The 19071-nt window shown below is 37.9% G+C and overlaps 1 pseudogene; it reads left to right on the top strand.

Annotated features, from left to right (window-relative positions):
* Window positions 1-497: 497 nt before the first annotated feature.
* LOC109439540 (TIM double twin CX3C motif protein pseudogene) lies at window positions 498-878 on the top strand (annotated as a pseudogene).
* Window positions 879-19071: the final 18193 nt, after the last annotated feature.

A 19071-nucleotide genomic window follows, 5' to 3' on the forward strand; every position in this document is an offset into this window, starting at 1 on the left:
AATGAGACTGGGGTGGCCACAGAGGTTCCTACTATTAAATGAGATCTCAAAGAAAAGTAAAAGAATAAAATGAAATACATACATATTTTTTTTACTTTTATAAGGGTTTATTTGAGCCAAACTGATGATACATGCAGGGGAGCAAGGTCTCAAATTCTCCCGAAGTATTTCTTTTTTAAAATGAACATTATTGAAACTACAAAAACAGTGAAGCATTTTTCCTTATTTGAAAATTCTACTTACTATGCTGAAAGCTGTGTCAGGGAGGATAGTTACTAACTTACCCATTGCTGAATCCCTAGTTCCTAGCACATTGCCCAAAATTCACCAAGTTCTCAATCTACCTTGGGGTATAAATTAACCAACCCTGAGGTGTGGTATGAAAGGAATGGCAGGAGCCACTGACTCTCTTTAAACGTGGACCCAGATGTGGATACCGGAGCAGCCGGGCGCAGCGGGGGGTTGCCATGGGCAGAGCTGCAGCGGCGCCAGTACAGGAGGCAGCGGACTCCATGGTGAAGAGTCTAGAGAGACAGAACATCCGGAAGCTGCAGGGCCTCGTGTTCTGCAGCGCCGGGTGTTATAAAGACAGCCAGGCATCCATGCAGCAGGTGCACTGGCAGTGCACTGAGAGCCGTCACACCGCTCTGGCTTAAGCACGGGCCCTGGTGACCAGCAAACTGGAGAAGTTCCGGAATCACCTGGCCCAGGACACTATGCGTTGCAACGACAAAGCTAAAGATTCAATAGGTCCCGGTAGGAAAGAGCTTCAGGTGAAGCAGCAGCTGGAAAATTGTGTGATCAAGTGTGTGGATAACCACATGAACCTCATTCCAACCACCACCAAGAAGACAGAGGAGTCTCTCGCGTCCATTTAGAAATAGAACTCTTTGCCACTGGCCATCGGGATAAGGGCAGGAATCCGGTTTTAAAAAGAAAGAGAATTTTGGTCTTTTAAGTGAAGTTTATGAATGAAGAAATTAAGGATGGCAGCAAGTTTAAGGCATATGTCACTTGCCTCTGGACACTGGTTCCTTGATGTTTTAATCCCAGAAAACGGAATGGAAAAATCTAATGCTAAAATTTGGGTCAGAGGGTTTTTGAGAGGCTAAATTTCTTGTGGAAAGTGCTTATCCCAGCAATAGGCATCTCCCTCATGCCAAGCCAGAGCCCTCCAAGGTACCAGATTCTTCTTAGTCCACAGGTAGTACCAACAGGCTGGCAGGTTCCGCTAACCTGCCAGTGACCTGATGGAGTGTAAGGAGAGGCGTTTCTGTTGTTGCCAACATCATGTTTACCAAAAGCGTCACCACTCCATTTTCCATAAACTGTGAAACAAAGTCCATGAGGTCACTAATTTAGAAGGGGAAAAAGTTTTTCTGGGTCTCTTGTTTTGCTTGGTTTTGTTTTATAAAGGGCATGAAGTTGATTTAAGAAGTGGAGTTGGGAGAGGTAGTTTGGATAAGAACTGTAAAACCTTCCTTTGGATATCCATTTCTGGCCATCAGATGTGGATATACATTTCTTAAGATTCTCACACATTACATCTCTCAGCCTGGAGCTCTCCAAAACTTTGAGAAGTGATGTCACAATGGGTAGGAAGCAGACCTTCCCTCTCACTGGCTGCCACGATGGGCCCTGAGGCTGTCTGCAACAGAGTGACAGGACAATTTTGCAGTGACACTCTGCCTTGAAAGAAAAGAGGATTTTGATTGTGCTATATACCAGTATCCAGGAATAAACAGTGAAAGAGGAATTGTTGGCTGCTTAATTAAGAAAATTATGAACTACTGGATTTGGGAAAAACCTGATTTTCAGGAATGAAAGCCTGAATCCAGTGTTCCTTACTTAGCCACCTGAAATAACAGAGTCCTACTGAGACAATCCCTTGACAAGAAGGTCAGGGAGAAAAAGTAAGCTACTTGGGGTGAGCTGTGAGTCCTTTAGAGCAAAAGAGGAGTAGCTCCCCATTACCAAATACCTCTTCTGTCTGGGGCCTTTGCAACATGCAGTGTTCTGCACATTACCGTTTTGATAAGGACCTTGTTCTCTTTTTACCACCTTATTACGTGAAATAATGATAATATACCTTCTTTGTTTGCTGTTTCAGGGCTGTGATATAGCTTCCTAGTGGTTTGGTTTTAAAAAAATAAATAAGGTTTAATGTTTCCTCAAAAAAAGGATGGACCTAAGAATATCATTGAGGCAACCATGTAACAAATTATAATAATATGTTTGTTAAAATTGAGTGGACGAAAAAAAATCTCAGGGCAAATTAACAAAACTTGGGAAACAAAGAAGAAAGAGGGAGGGACTAAAAGTGTGTGTAACTGTGCAAATTTATTCATATTTCATAGTGGATATTCATTAGATACTGCCTCATTTCTGAGGATGAGAGACTAAGAAATATATTTTATCATTACTTTTTAAGTTTATAAAAGTAGCCACTATTAGAATTAAAAAACAGAACTATGTCTTTTCCTAATTACCCAAAATTACTAAGCAAAGATAATAAATTAGAGAAACAAACTCTTATACACACACAAATAAAATAAGACAACAGAAGTAAAATGAAAATACCATTGAAATGATTAATCTACATGTAATAAAAATTCATAAATTAATTGGAAGGGACTCTTGGATTTGGTTAAAACAAAATACAATAAAATCCCATTGTAACTAAATACTACAGGCTTATCCAAAAGAAGTTGACTCAGAATAATTCATGATAATGAAATAATTAATAGTATAAAAGAACATGCCAGAAAAATAAAACAAAGGCTGCAATATAAATAGCTGACAAAGATGACCTCATGTAAATGTGATGGAGTCTTTTTTCAGTGATTGGGAGCATGATACATAATGCCAATATCAGGAAACTATGCAACATATTGCATATTATTTAAATTGTGTAAGACATAAGTAGAAATTACCAGAAGCACTTTTTTCAATCATCTCCTCCTTCCCCATGAGGTCAAAATATAGGCTCTAGATGATGCAAATAACTATTAATGCTGAGGAAACAGTCTGTAGCTTTCAGCATATTATCAAATCACCCTAAAACAACGTTAAAATTTACTATTCTCGGAAGTCTTTGACTTTGTTTTATGACAGAGTACTGGTCTTGCCTTTCCATCATAATCAACTACAAAGCTATGCTATATATGAAGTAACTGTTTTCAGGTACTCAGCAATAGACTGTACACAAAGACTGTGATCCCGGAGAGAAGGGAAACTGATTAGTGTAAGCCCCATATTCACTCTACTCTCTCCATGTGGATAATTTCCCCACCATGTCATAGGACCCTGGAGTCAATGGCCTGACTAGCTAAAGAGGCAAAAATCGCTCTTTGGGACTGATGAAATGATTAGGTATGGCAGGGTACCTGGTGGAAATGTGACTTCACAGGATGGGGGTGGGGAACCTCAAAGTCTGGGTAGGATTTTTCACAGCCTTTATTCAAGATTTAGGCCTGCCCAGGGCAAGACTACACAAGGTTTACCAGGGAGCAGCCACTATGGGGTTGGGAATAGAACAGGAATACTGAAATCAAGCAATGCTGGAAGATTTTAGAGTCACATCCTAGCCAGAGTATCCAGCTAAGATGACAGAAAAGCCAGGATTTAGGATTAAGTAGCATACTCTCCCAGAACAAGAACTGCTCCAGACTCACCATAACAAATCTTAGTCTTGACAAGATCTGCAAGGAAGACGAGGTTTCAAGTTTGAGCTCTGCCAAGTTATAAATTTGGTTAATCTGTTGGGTTTTCCACAACTCAGTCCTAACAAAACAAAAAATTCTAATAACGTAAATAATTATATTAACTCGACCCATAACAAATGCTGTTTTCTGAAGCATGTAAATTTTAGCTCTCTAAAGTAATCCTTTCCACCCACAGGAGCCAAGCACTTCTGGAATTCCCAGTCTGGAATCAGCCCTTTGGTCTAATTAACAAGGTGATGAGATTATCTCCCAAAAAGCCCTCACTAGATAGTAAGTAATCTCTGAAACAGACAAAAGGGCCTTTTATAGTACTTCTAGAACAGTTCATTCATCGATAAACTGTAGTCATAATCACCCTGCAAAGCCAACTCACAAGAAAAATTCGAAACTATTTGTGATATTAGCTAAAGACACAATCATCCGACTCTGTGAATAGAAATAATTGGTATGCATTGATGATCACCTATTTATACTAACCAAGGTGGTCTGAAGAATCCCCACGGTTTGACTAAACTTTAGAGAGGGTTTCTTTCTCACTATAAGACCCTGACCTCCCTTTTCTTAGAGCATTTACATTAGAAAACTGATAATTTACATTTTTTTCTGCCCCTTTGGGGTATAAATCTTCTCCCACTTTCCTGACAGTTTCACAACCCAGGAATGTCTTCCTCAAGGACCTGGAACCATCCCTTTGAAATTTTATCATCAAAAAAGATAACGCCCCTATTCCCAGTCTCTTTGGGAAAGTAGGTGCCTAACGTCCATGAACAAACAGAGATGACCCAATCATGATGACCAACCTCCCCTCTAACATCCTTCTGGACTTTTCCACTAGCTCACTCCAGTGTATAAAAATTATTCTGCTTTTTGTTTCAGAGGAGTTGAGTTCAATCTCTCTCCTCTATTTCAGTAGTCTTGAATAAAGTCTTCCTTGCCTATTTAACTTGTCTGGTCCAAGTTTTCTTTGTCAGTTCTCTCCTTGCTTTCATATCCTGGGATCCAATTCTATATTGAAATATTTGTTGTTTAGTTTTGTGAGTAATGGATTCACAACTTCCACTGTCCATCAAATCATGTTATACCTAGCATATTAGTAACACAGATTCTAATGAAATTAAGTTGGATGCGTGTGATCCCAAATGAGGGGATATGGAACAGATAAGACTTACTCAGGTGCTAAAATGTGGTAGTAAAATATTCTGCCCACATAAATATGGACAGATAATTTTCAACAGAGGAGCCCAAAATATACAACTGAGAAAAGACAGCCTCTTCAATAAATGGTACTGTGAGAATTGGAAAGCCACGTGCAAAAGAATGAAACTGGACTGCTATCTGTCACCATGTACCAAAATTAACTCAAAATGGATCAAAGACCTAAACATAAGACCTGAAGCAATAAACTGCATAGAAGAAAACATAGGTGCTAAACTTACGGACCTTGGGTTCAAAGAGGATTTTATGAATTTGACCTCAAAGGCAAAGGAAGTAAAAGCTAAAATAAATGAATGGGACTGTATCAAACTAAAAACCTTCTGCACAGCAAAAAAAAAACCATAGACAAAATAAAGAGACAACCAACCGAATGGGAGAAGATTTTTTGCAAACAACACCTCCAATAAGGAGCTAATATCCAAAATATATAAGGAACTCATACAACTCAACAACAACAACAAAAAACCAATCCAAATAAAAAATGGGCAGAAGACCTGAATAGACATTTCTTTAAAGAGGACATACAGATGGCCAATAGTTGAAAAGATGCTCAACATCACTAAGCATCAGAGAAATGCAAATACAAACCACAATGAGATATCACCTCACCCCAGTTAGAATGGCTATCATAAACAAGACAAATAGTAACAAGTGTTACAGAGGCTGTGGAGAAAAAGGAACCCTCATATACTGTTGGTGGGAATGTAGATTGGTGCAGCTGCTATCGAAGGCAGTGTGGAGGTTCCCCCCAAAAATAAAAATGGGTCTTATTTTGACCCATATGACCCAGCAATCCCTCTTCTGGGTAGCTACCCAAAAAATCTGAAAAAATTTTTCTGTAAAGATATATATGCTTTGAGGTTCATTGCAGCTTTATTTACTGTGGCCAAGACATGGAAACAACCAAAGTGTCCTTCGATAGATGATTGGATAAAGAAGATGTGATATATATACACAACGGAATAATATTTTGCCATAAGAAAAGATGAAATAATGCCATTTGCGACAGCACGGATGGATCTTGAGATTATTATGCTAATTGAAATAAGTCAGACAGAAAAAGTCAAGAACCATATGATTTCACTGGTATGTGGGATATAAAACTGAAAACAACAAAGGAACAAGACAAACAAATAAAGAAACAAAAACTCACAGACATAGACAACAGTTTAGTGGTTACCAGAGAGTAAGGGGGAAGGGGGGTGGTAGATGAGGGTTAAAGAGATCAAATATATGGTGATGGAAGGAGAACTGACTCTGGGTGGTGAGCACACAATGTGATGTATAGGTGATACATTACAGAATTACACCTGAAACCTATGTAAGTTTACTAATCATTGTCACCCCAATAAACCCCAATTAAAAAAAAAAAAAAAAAAAACTCTGGATGAAAGAATATAATAGAAGAAAATTGAGGTGCAGGCCCTTAGGTCCCCAAAGGCTATGATTGGAGCCCCAGAGTTTTGGGGGCTGAAAACATGTTCCCAGTATGAGAACATTCACATCAGCCTGACTTGTTGAGTGCACCTTTGAATTGCAGGTTTAGTTTTAGGTAGACTTTGGAAAATTTTGCTATTATATTGTAAAATAGAAACAACATGCATGATGTTTCCATTCAGGAGGGTTTTAAAGGCTTCCATATATATTGTGCATAACTTAGTTGATCAGAGCAGAGGGTTTTGAGCCAAACTAAGTGAGGTTTGAATGACAGCTTTGAAACTTACTAACTGAATGATTCTGAAGAAATTACTTAACTTTTCTGTGTCTGTCTCCTTATCATTAAAATGGGATAATAATAACCACCTCAGAATGTTGTTTTGAGGACTAAATGAGAAAATGCGAGCACCTGACTTATAACATGTCCCAAACAAATGATAAATTTAAATATTTACTCAGTGATTTTGACCCTACTCTGGCCTGTTGAGATATAGGATTGAATTTCTACTCTCAAAGATCTTCCAGGATTCCTGGGAGATAAATCAAACAGAAATATCAAGAATTCATTTATCAATTCAACAATTTTTTATTGAGCAACTAATACTTCCCAAGCATTCTTCTAAGCTGTGGAGATAGAACAGAGGTCTCCACAGACGAGATCCCTGCCTGCACGAACCTGATAGTCTAGTGGCAGCTGCGGAGAGACAGACAATATACAAGTGTGCAAGTAAATGTTTAATTTATGGAAATGGTAAGTACTACGAATAAAAATATATTAAGCAAAGGAGACAGAGACTAGTAATTAGAGAAAGACTGTTTTAATGAGGTGGTCAAGGAATGCTCCTCTGGAAGATATTTGAACAGTGACCTGAACAAAGTGAGGGAACAAACTATACACAGGTCTATGAGGGAGGGGGGAGCATTCCATTCAAAGGGAATATTTTAGGGTAAAGATTCCGAAATAGGAACAAGCTTGGTATGTCGAAGGAACAATAAGCAGCGAGTGGACAACAAGGGCATGCTTTCTAATTTAGACAGAAACTCTTAATTGCATGAAATAATGTTTTTGAAATTATAATCTAAAACTTGTTATATATGACATTCATTAGTTCAACATAAGCTTTTATGTGTAATTTCTATGCTAGATCTTGAAAATATGATATTAAAAATATCTGACTTTGCCTGTTTTCTTAAAGCCTATTGTCTAGTATCACGTCTGCATCATCACTAACCTCTATAGTGTATTTGTACTAGGTTTAGACTGCAATCTAACCAAATCTATAAACTTGGCATGGGATGGAGTTTATTCTGATGGAAAAGAAAGCTGTAGACTGGAGTGTTATGCCTGTCTGAGGTCATATAATTATATGTAGAAGTCCACAAAGGTTCTAAGAAATAATCAGTTTTCAAGCTTCAAGTTTTTAAGAGAAGCCACAAGTCAATTTTGAATATTTTACAGTAAGGAAAAATGTAAAAAAGTAAATACAATTTAGTAGGCAATATAAAAATCATGGCTGAATGAGAACTGAACTAAATGATAGCATTCTCTGGTTGCTATACCTTTGTGTTTCCTTTTATAGAGTAATTTAAATATTTTTATGTTCTTTGTGTATAGTTGAGAACTGAATGAGAAAGATTTACAGTAAAAGAGAAATCAAGATTATTGCAAAGGCGTAATCAAAAAGAAAAAATTTAATATTATTTTTAGCATAATTTAATAATGATTATATGGTATACATTTTATAGAATAGTTTAATACATTTGTTATTTAAGATAAAGCCAATGCAATAAAAAATACAGGGGGTATTATAAACATACTGAAGGCCAGAAATCTTGGCAGCTATAAATTCTTAAAGAAACAATTTTATAGAGACTGGCAGATCTATAGGGGTAGATCCAAGAATCCTTAATAGAGGTGATCATTTATTCAACAAACATTTAATGAGTAAGCCAGCCAGTAGATGAAAACTTAACATCTGTACTGCCCTCTACAGAACACATCTACATATATCGTTTCATTTAACACTTGTTACAATCCTGCAAAGTGTGTATTCTTATGAGGAATACAGAGATTGAAAGGGATTAATGTCAGTGACCTACCTCATACTGTTAGTAAGTAGAAATGCTGGCCTGGAAACCCAGGCTTTTTGGTGACGTAGTTCCTGATCTTTCCCATATGCCATGCTAACTTTCCTATTCATCTGTACAAGGCATTCTTCTTCCCATGGCCTTAGTTTTCTTTGGTTGAGTCATTTTACCATAAAAGAAAAGGAAAGGCTGCGAATCGTATAAAATACTGTTAGAACCAAGTGAGAAGGGATACACATGTGGAAGAGGGAGAGAATGAGATTGAAGAGAAAAGAGGAGGCGGAGCATTATATGAATGAAGAGGTTGCATGGTGAAGTAAGAGGGTGGAAGAGAGCAGGGCAGAAATGGTAACAGGGCAGCAAAAGATGCAGGCACACTCCAGTGAAATTGTCTTTGTTTTGAAATTGTCTGTATTTTTCAAGTAGCCTTGGTGCTTACTATATTAGTTTCTAAAGATATTGCTCATGCAAAAGCATGATAATCACAGTTATTTCTTACTGTTTACCCAATATTCATGCCCCCCTAAAATCTGTAATATCATCGTCAATCCTTTCTCATAGCTTCACTTAGCACATCTAAGTTGCTAACGCCCTAATTTTTTACCTCCAGAGAGAATACTGATGCCTAGTGAAATAAATCAACTTGGATGATGCCACCAAATACTTTAAATTCAGCTGTCCAAAACCAAATTTATAACCTCCAGAAAACCATCTTTCATTTCTCTAAGACTCAGAAAGCTCTCTTTTTGCCCAGGACAAGCAAATCTGGCCACTGTGCAGCTCATCTTCTATATCCATTCACTAGTACCAGCCCTTACATTTCACTAATAGTTCATGAATCTATCCTCATTGCCTTGGTAATGTCATCATCGTTTCCTGAATTACTGTAAAAGCCTCCTAGTTTTTCTTTCCACCTTTTGTGTCCTCCCATTCCATTCCACTGTTTGCAGAGGCAACTGTCTACACACAAATTTAATCATGTAATTTTCTTGAAAAAACATTCTTAGGGGATCCCCCACTACCTGCAAGTCAAACCCAAATTTGTTAGCATGGCTTTCTATGCTCTCTACAAACTATTATATATTAACATTTCTCAACATAATTGGCCATTATTTACTCTTAGCCAAGCCAAACTTACTGTTTTGTTTTTGCTTGGATTTTCTTTCAAAGCATGTATCAAGGCCTAGAATTGTCTTATTTATGTGTATTGTTGGTCTCCTCCCCCACTAGAAGATAAGTTTTCTAAGGGCAAGAACTCTACTCACTTTTTTTTACTACAGTTTCTACAGTTCCTAGAACAATGTCTGACACATACCGTGCTTCCCCCAAAATAAGACCTAACAGGAAAATAAGCCCTAGCATGATTTTTCAGAAGGACGTCCCCTGAACATAAGCCCTAATGCATCTTTTGGAGCAAAAATTATTATAAGACCTGGTCTTATTTTTGGGGAAACATGGTATTTGGTGATTGACTGACTGACCCAGAGTATCTAGAGAATTGCCTTTGAAGCCCAAATCCACGTTATCTCTTATATATTATTAGATAATACAAACTGCCAATCACTTTCTCACGTTTTACCTTTCCTTTCACTCTCAGTAGTAAAATTTAAAAATTGATATAATGGGGAAAAGTACATTTTGTATATCAAGGAGACTCAGGTTTGAATTCTAGCTCTATATTGATGCAGTTGCCTCATTTACAAAATGAGGAAATATTTCCTTCTTTACATAGTTATTTTATATCATGTGTGATACATGATTTATCCTGTAAGTATTCCTTCCCTCCCTTTTTTCCTTCCATCTCCTCCTCCTCTTTGGTATAGAACATCTTTTGGTAAAACAAAACCTCTGGTATGAAGGAAGAGGAAGAAACGGGGACATTTCCATATATTATGTTTAAAGTATTCCCTGATAACTTAAAATTAACAGTGTCTAGTTTGGAACTGGCTCTTGGGGTTCATCTGGTTTCCTCTAAGATGTGTCAACTTCCTCTATACAGTCATCCCTCCTTATCCACAGTTTTGCTTTCTGAGGCTTCAGTTACTCATGGTCAAATGCAGTCTAAAAATATTAAATGGAAAATTCCAGAAATAAACAATTCATAAGTTTTAAGTTGCGTGCCATTCTGAGTAGTGTGATGAAATCTTGTGCTGTCCCTCTCCATTCTTCCCTGCACAAGAATCATCCCTTTGCCTAATGTATCCACGCTTTATACATATCTTGCCACTTAGTCACTTTAGTAGCCATCACAGGACCAAATCAACTGCTGCGGTACCGCAGTGCTTATGCTCAAGTAACCCTTATCTTACTTAATAATGGTCCCAAAACACAAGCGAGTGATGCTGGCATTTCAGGTATGCCAAAGAGAAATGATAAAGTGCTTCCTTTAAATAAAAAAGTATGTATGCATAGGAAAAACAGTATATGTAGGGTTCGGTACTATCCATGGTTACAGGTATCCACTGGGGGTCTTGCAGGAATACTGTAATTTCCCAGCCATATGATTGTCCAGTCTAAGTTTAAATAGCTCTAGCAAGGAAAATTCTACCTCTTATTACTGTTCAGCCATCAAGAAACACATTAGAAATTACATATCACAACCATCTAAAATTGTAGCGTCAGCTAATATTAGAGAGAGTTTTCATAGTACAATAAATTAATTAAATTATTTGTAGTGAGTCTATTTGAGTGGAAACTTCAACTTCAAGTTTCCTGCAATTTCTTTATCAAGGCCTCTGAAGTTGTATTTTTATTGACATTTTAAAAATAAATTCCTATAACATCAAACCTATAAAAGGTTCATCACAAACCAAATCTTTCTCTAACCTTTTAAGCTTTCACAGTAAAAACTGTCTTTTTTATTTATATAAGTTTGGGAAAGATACAAATGTAATCATAACCCCCAAGGCAAAATTTTATGGCAGTTTTCAAAACTCTTCACTATAAAAACTACTCAAACCTACAAACATAAAAGTTTCCAATAAAATTTGTTTTAGATAGTAGCAATAAAACATTCTTTGCTTGCCTGTTAACTCCAAATTTTGGAGCCACAGCTGTCTAAATGCCAAAGATATATTCCACATCTCCCAGCCACACATTCTCCAAACTTTTAATCTCCTCCAATTGAAAAACACTATTATTATTTATTAAATATCACTAATATTTTATATTTAAGGAATGTGCATTAATGAGAATGAAAGAAAAAATAGGTCATAGTGAGGAAATCACAGAGAACATGACATAAATCACTAAGGCACCTTTAAGTAACTGTATTTTACTTTAAAAATAACATCCTCATGTTTTCACCTAAAAATATTTGTGAGTTTTAAACACAGAGCATGTTTCATAATGAGAATTTAAATAATATGAGAGAAAAGTGTGTTTATAGCATGTAAGTGATTCATACTGAAAAGTCTTCTGAGAAGACGTGCAAGTTCTCCTATTAAGGGCATTTGGAAAGCTGATGTCCGTTCCAGTTCTGATCTTCCCAAGGCCACAGGGAGTTGCCACCAATGGCTTCAACACAAAATACAAACCAGGCTCTGTCCTTTAACCTCGACATATTGTTCATGGTGTGGATGGTACTCAGTGGTATATCGTCAAGGACCAGCACTCAATGAGTGTCTTACACACATGTTTGTTACTCTGCCTTCCAGAAGAAGCAGTGTGTGGAGACATGTATGTAAAGGTCTTGGCACCAGACAGATTTATATTTGCACTTCAGCACTGCCATTTCTGACTGTATTAGCCTGGCAAGTCAAGAAATTTTTCTAGGTGACAATTCCCTCATCTGAAACACTGAGGTGGTTTTCCTTCCTACTGCTTCCTTTCTGACTCACATTCTCACTGATGACCTCCCTGCAAACTCTTTCAATTTTATAGTCAGTTTCTCTCTAAATAAGTTCCTCAAACACTGAGACAGGGAATCATGCATAAGTAATTCACTATGCTACCCGGAGAGACTGGAAAGAGAATGGGGTAAGCAGGGCAGGAAGAAGGAAGAAGTCAGGCAAGGATCCACTTTCAGGCAAAGTTTTAGTTTCAAACCTGATCCCACAGAGGAGCCGTGGAGCCTAAATTACACTTACAAGTTTATCCCAGATACACTTTTTTTTTTTTTTTTTTAGTATAAGTGTGTCTCAAATATAGCATGGGAAAAATTTATACTAAAATTAAAAAAATTGATTGTTGTTAACCTGAAGTTCAAATTTCATTGGTGATCCTGTATTTTTATTAGTAAACCTAGAAACCCTACAAAGGCCAGGCTACTGGAATTTCATACTAAGAGCTGTGGGGCTGAGGCACAAAGATGGGGCAGGGGTGGGGGGGGCTCACAGAACGAGTGTAAGGGATTGAATGAGGTCCGAGTGGAACACCAGCAGTGTCGGCCTGCATCCTATATTCTCTCGTTTCCTCCACACAAAGCTCTTTCCCCTTCTTTCCATTATGGAAACTTAGCCCATTCCTAAAGAACCCATAAGTCTCTGTAGTTCTCACGATGGAGTCTGCTTTTTCTTTCTCTGTGACAAAACTAGCTTTCATAGTTCTTCACTGTGGCTTCCAGATTATAAATCCATTGCTCTGACTTCTCAGAGCTAAAGTCTCTCTTCTTTGAGCTCTGGCTGCCTGGCTATTGCCTTCTACCACCTGCAACTTTGCCTACATTTAAGGGACTCTTGGCCAATTCACTGATAACTGTGGTATCTATGAGGTCTGACAATTAAGTTCACGAACTTGTTGCAAAAATGTTGCTAACCTTTTTTTGCTATCAGAGAGATTATTCATTATGAATTTACACCAACTGGACAAACAGTTAACCAAGTTTATTATTTAGAAGTGCTGAAAAGGCTGCGTGAGAAAGTTAGATGAAAACAACCTGAACTTTTTGCCAACAATTCACGGCTCTTGCATCACAACAATGCACCAGCTCACATGGCTCTGTCTGTGAAGGAGTTTTTAGCCAGGAAACAAATAACTTTACTGGAACACCCTCCCTACTCACCTGATCTGGCCCCCAGTGACTTCTTTTGTTACCTGAAGATAAAGGAAATATTAAAAGGAAGACATTTTGATGACATTCAGGACATCAAGGGTAATATGAAAGCAGCTCTGATGGCCATTCCAGAAAAAGAATTCCAAAATTTCTTTGAAGGGTGGACTAGGTGCTGGCGTCTGTGCATAGCTTCCCAGGGGGAGTACTTCAAAGGTGACCATAGTGATATTCAGCAATGAGGTATGTAGCATTTTTTCTAGGATGAGTTCATAAACTTAATTGTCTGACCTCATATGCTTTCTCCTATGCAATTTATTGTTTCAGGCCTTACGTTTAGGTCTTTGATGCATTTTGAGTTAATTTTGGTACATGGTGACAGATAGAAGTCTAGTTTTACTTGCATGTGGCCTTCCAGTTTTCTCAGCACCATTTATTGAAGAGGCGTTCTTTTTTCTCCATTGCATGTTTTTGGATCCTCCGTCAAATATTATCTATCCGTATATATGTGGGTTAATTTCTGGGTTCTCAATTCTGTTCTGTTGGTCTGTGTGTCTGTTTTTCTGCCAGCACCATGCTGTTTTGGTTATTTTTGACTTGTAGTATAATTTGAGGTCAGGGAATGTGATACCTCCAGCATTGTTCTTTTTTCTCAGGATTGCTTTGACTATTTGGGGTATTCTGTGAGTCCATACAGCTGTTTCTTAATTCCTTGTGCTATCACAGTTCAAAACCAGAACAGCTAAAAACTGGAAACTATATCAAGAGCCCCTCACTCCAAACAGTAAAATTAAAGTATAAAGGTTAATGGTATTTTAAATCTATTCTTGTCCTTCCTTGCCTTATTTCACTCTCTAAGCCATTTAGTATTTAGTATTCATGAAGTGTGTGAACAATAATTTTGGTTTTTATATACTTGTTTCAGACCGACTTAAACGGAAATAGTTTAATTATTACACAAAGTATAAGGTAATAGATCCCATCCTTCTTTCAGTGGAATTGAATTTTACCAATCTTTTGCCCAAAATTTTATTTGCTGGACTATAGCATCCTCAAATATTTCCATATACTATATAGTTAGGTTCTGTCAGTGTGGGCCCTGATTCCCGGCACGAGTTGTGCGAAAGGAGATAGTCTGACAATGAGGAAAATGATGACTTCAAGCAGCTGGAATGAGAAGGCCCAGACTAATAATAATCAGTTGGATTCTCCTCTGGTTTAAAACTGAGTCTAAACTTTCATGAGATCTAAATAGTCTTTCAGGACTGGAGGTTACAATGACTCAGAGAAATATAACTTTTCACAAATGGCCCTTTAGAAACTTAAATATCTTAATGCAAAAAGCTGTTGGAGAATCTAAGTGTCCTCTCCATCTACAACACACACACACACACACACACACACACACACACACACACAGACACACACACTCAGATTAAATGAGTTGGGTGCTACTGAGATAGACATGTCTGAAACCAGGCTTAACAAGTATAAATTTCTGCTGATAAAGTGTTTCTAAACATATCTTTCCAGTGCATGCCTATAAAATATTATCTGAAAATCTCTACTTAGTTTAGGGTTCTATTGATACAATTGTATCTTTACCATTTGCGCTTTTAATTCATTTATTTAACAAGTGCTGATTAAATGTCGACCATGTGCCAGGCACTCCACTGAGTAATGAAGAGAATAGAACTGTGCCAAATAGAACTGTATCTTAGCACCTGGAAACTTATATGTGTTGAGTAATATGATCCAGACAGCATGCGTTTCACACATTCAGGGAGCTTTTCATGTCTAAGAGTCAGGGAAGGCTTCTTTGCCCAAATGACCTTCAAGATGACCCCTGATTTGTGTGTCCAGCCGTGTGTGAGGAAGGGCAGAAGGAATCTGAAAGACAGGGTAGTACCTTCCTCTGCAAAGGATTAGCTGTGTATTTAGCTTTCATTTTCACCTGTTCAAATAACTACATTCACAACGGTTAAAAATAAACTAAGATATAAAAAATAAAACATGCAAGCAAGGTGAAATTTGGCAAATTCTTTGTGGTCTTTTTGCTATTTGAAGGGCTCTTTCCTATGAGTTTGACTTAGAAACAGATGGCATATAGCAGGGGCTCAGCAAGATAAACGCTCCTCCCCATTAAGATTTCAGATTGGGTCCTTCTTTTATTATTTAGAAGAATAAAATTTGTTGCTGGTATATTAGTGATTCTCAAGCTGATAATATTTATGTTCCTGTTAACCAACACTAGAATATATGATCTGGGATATGATTATACTATCAATCCAGTCAGTAGTTTTACTTCTTATGGTTTATCTTAAACAGGACTACTGTATAATTGCTTTTGTGCTTTCCCATTTGTTTTCTCTTGTAAACAAAAAATAAATAAATAAAAAGACTGAGAATATTAACAAGCCAGCTGTTAGCACTTCTTTGATCTCTCCCTGTGCTCTGCTCCATTAGAAGGGGCTAAGTTCTTAAATCAGTTGGATTTGTTAATTATTGGTAAACAGAGCTCTATGAGTGTTGGATAATGGGTTCATTTTGTGCATTTATTTTGACCACAGCGATTTGGGTGCTCTCTTATCTTTAACAGGTTTGTTTAAAAAATACCTAAAGGCATAATTCAGATGTTCAAGGCTTCTACCAAATTAAAGAAAATAATGCTTTCCTTTATTTATATGACCAAAGCAAATATAAGAGCAGTTTTTAATTAAAGAATTTACTCCAGGTGACCTTGGATCATATTCTCTTTACACATCACCATGGGAGAAAGAATAGGAAAAGCCATTGCATTCAGGGCATGAACTAACACTTGATTCAATTATTCGGGGTCTGTACGATACAGTGAGGTTCTACTTTCTACCAGGTTTTGTGTTTGGCTTTGCGGAGACAAACGCAATGGCAACAATAGGGAAATTTTCATCCTAGAGGCTCCTAAATGGTTGACCCTTTGGAATAAAGTTCAAGGTCATTAGGTATGGCATTTGCTGTTCTATAGGAGACGGAGACGAGCTCTAGTAAATTGTGACAGCTAACAAATGCCTAATTGCAGTCTCCTTGGTGGTAGCCCAACTCTGAGATAGATCAATTTATGTCTTTACAGCCCCATCACAAGGAACACTCATGGGGAAACCGAGAGAATTAGATTGGATGTTTAGCCCTCAGGCAGAAAGATGATAGGGATAATTTATTTGACCAGGAGTATTCAAAAAAAAAAAAAAAAAAAAAATGTCCTCTGCGCAGTGAGCTCATTTAGAGACCGTCTCTGGAATGAGCCCTCTACTACCATGTGGGGTGACAACTGCTATTTGACTCTAAGAACAGACATGCAGGAGGGCTCCCCTCTCCCACGAGGCTGTCTTCATGAAGTCTGTGACAACTGGAAGCAGAGAGAGCAAAAGATACTGAGGAAACTTAAGCCTAGGGTGCTTTCAGAATCTCTGAGCCCAGATTCTTAATTTATCTGGAATGGGGTCAAATTTTATTCATACTTCTCACTGAGGCAGAAGCATGAGGGACATGCAAACTGCTTCCCAACTTGCTTAGCTGATGACTGTTTCCCAGAACTGGCTCTGAAAAGCCCACTCAGCCAGTCCCAAGAACATTCGAGAGAAGCTGACCACTTCCCTGATTGGAAGATTTACAAGGCACTGGCTTTCCCTCCAGCTGCCTGTACCTATAGGTCCATAGAGAACAACAAACTGAAGTGATCCTCCTTCCCGGGAACCAATATGGAGGCAATATGAAGTGCAGGCAAATCCCCTGAGTCCTAAATGGCCTTCAACAGACATGTCCTAATGAAGCAAAGTTAAAAATCAGTAATAAATTAATGAGAATGTGCCTCTTAGTGGCAATCATCCAACCATTCACTCTTAGAGCACCTTTTAATTATTGTTACTAATGACAGAGTTTGGGGGTCACTGATTTCAGAAGAGAAGAAAACTTTTCTGCTTTCAAGGCAGTAATGTGCAGCCTCTCCCTTCTGCTTATTTGGAATTACCAATATTTGTTACTTATGGTTGTTTCTTTTCTAAATGCTAGACAATAACATTCTTTCACTGGGCAGAAAAGACACTTTCTAAAATTTGCCTTTTTTCCTTCAGAAGGAGATTGTCATTTGGGACTATTCACATGTATAGACAGTAATGACACGAGTTATATGCCCCACACGCCTTCTCTGTCTTCACAGGGTGCCTCCATAATCCCTAAAGTCGTAGAAGTAGGGAGGAAATGGTCATTTTTTTCCACTTCTCATCTTTCTGTTAACTGGGCTTTTGCCCAATTTAAGCAGAGAATCAGTCAGCTGCTTGCTGGTGGTCTTCCCAGCTGCTGGCTAACACAGTGTCTTAAACATCTCTAAGATGTTGTAAAATCTGCTAAGGAATTTGTCACTGACACATATTGGCAGCAATTTTATTTCTCAAAAAGCCATGGAGTGAATGCACTCTCCCCTTTTCCTCCCTCTCTTTCCTTCCTCCCCACTATACCTCTGACACTTTCCAAATGGGGCGACTTTCTCTAGTAACCTCTCATAGAAGATAACTTGCAAGTCGAAAAGTATGCTGAATAAAATGTGTCTCACAGCAAATGAAGAGCAATCAACATGAGTCAATAATTTGTCATTATTTTTATAGGTAACCAAGATGTAATTCGGAAACAGAGGGTGAGATCAGACCACTCGACAGTAACAGAGCATGGAACAGAGCCACTGTTCCAGAACATTTCCTTCGGCCACCAAGTCCATCTGATCTCTCCTCAGACTTCCAGATTCAGAAATGGTGACAAGCACAGAAAAGCTCATAGAAGAATAGGCGGGTACATTTTGATAGCAACTTATGAGAAACTATGGCCTCCATGACTTTGCTAATCACGGTTTTAAACTGGCTTGCTCCTTTCAGCTTCCCAAAAGAGGAAGAAATTACTGACAGGGCTAGAAAGCAAGCTCACAAGAAAATAGGAAGGGTGACAATAGATTTATATTTTAAAGGATTTTGTTGACCTTTACATTTTCAAAACTTCTCCCATAAGAGTACCTTTTTCTCCCCCTTTAAGATTGCTCAGAAGGGATCTGTCACACAAGAGAAAATAATATTGTGGGAGTTTTCAAAATCAATCTTCAGTGGAGGGAGACTGTAGGATTAATATTTTTAAATGAATTACAGGGTCTGTATGCCACGCTTTCTTTAGTGATTATTCTTGGCAGAGCAAAATATTGATCCCAGTCCAATGTGAAAATTCCCCAACAGGAAGGAAGTTAGAATTTAATATAGGCAACAAACTTGTGATTGCGGTTCATTGACAGATTTACAAAACTGAAGTGCATCAGTTGTCAGCAGATTGAGTGCACACTTCCCAGTCTCCTCAGCCCAAGGCCAGCAAGGCTCAGACCCATCTCCTCATTTTCACTAATTCTCATCTTCAGCTTAACATTGAAAACTGAACAATCTAAGTTCCCTGGAGGCTTTTGCAAGAAATGAACCCATACTTTAATTAGTATCACTTTTGCAATGTTTTCTAACAGGTAATGCAACTCCCTTCAAAGAGAAACATTCAAGGGGGAAAAAAATGCAGTCACGCACATCCAGTGTCGAAAGTATCATTGACAGTGAA

This window comes from Rhinolophus sinicus, chromosome 1 (assembly GCF_057876585.1).
Source record: "Rhinolophus sinicus isolate RSI-liver-muscle chromosome 1, RSI-T2T, whole genome shotgun sequence".
Lineage (NCBI taxonomy): Eukaryota > Metazoa > Chordata > Mammalia > Chiroptera > Rhinolophidae > Rhinolophus > Rhinolophus sinicus.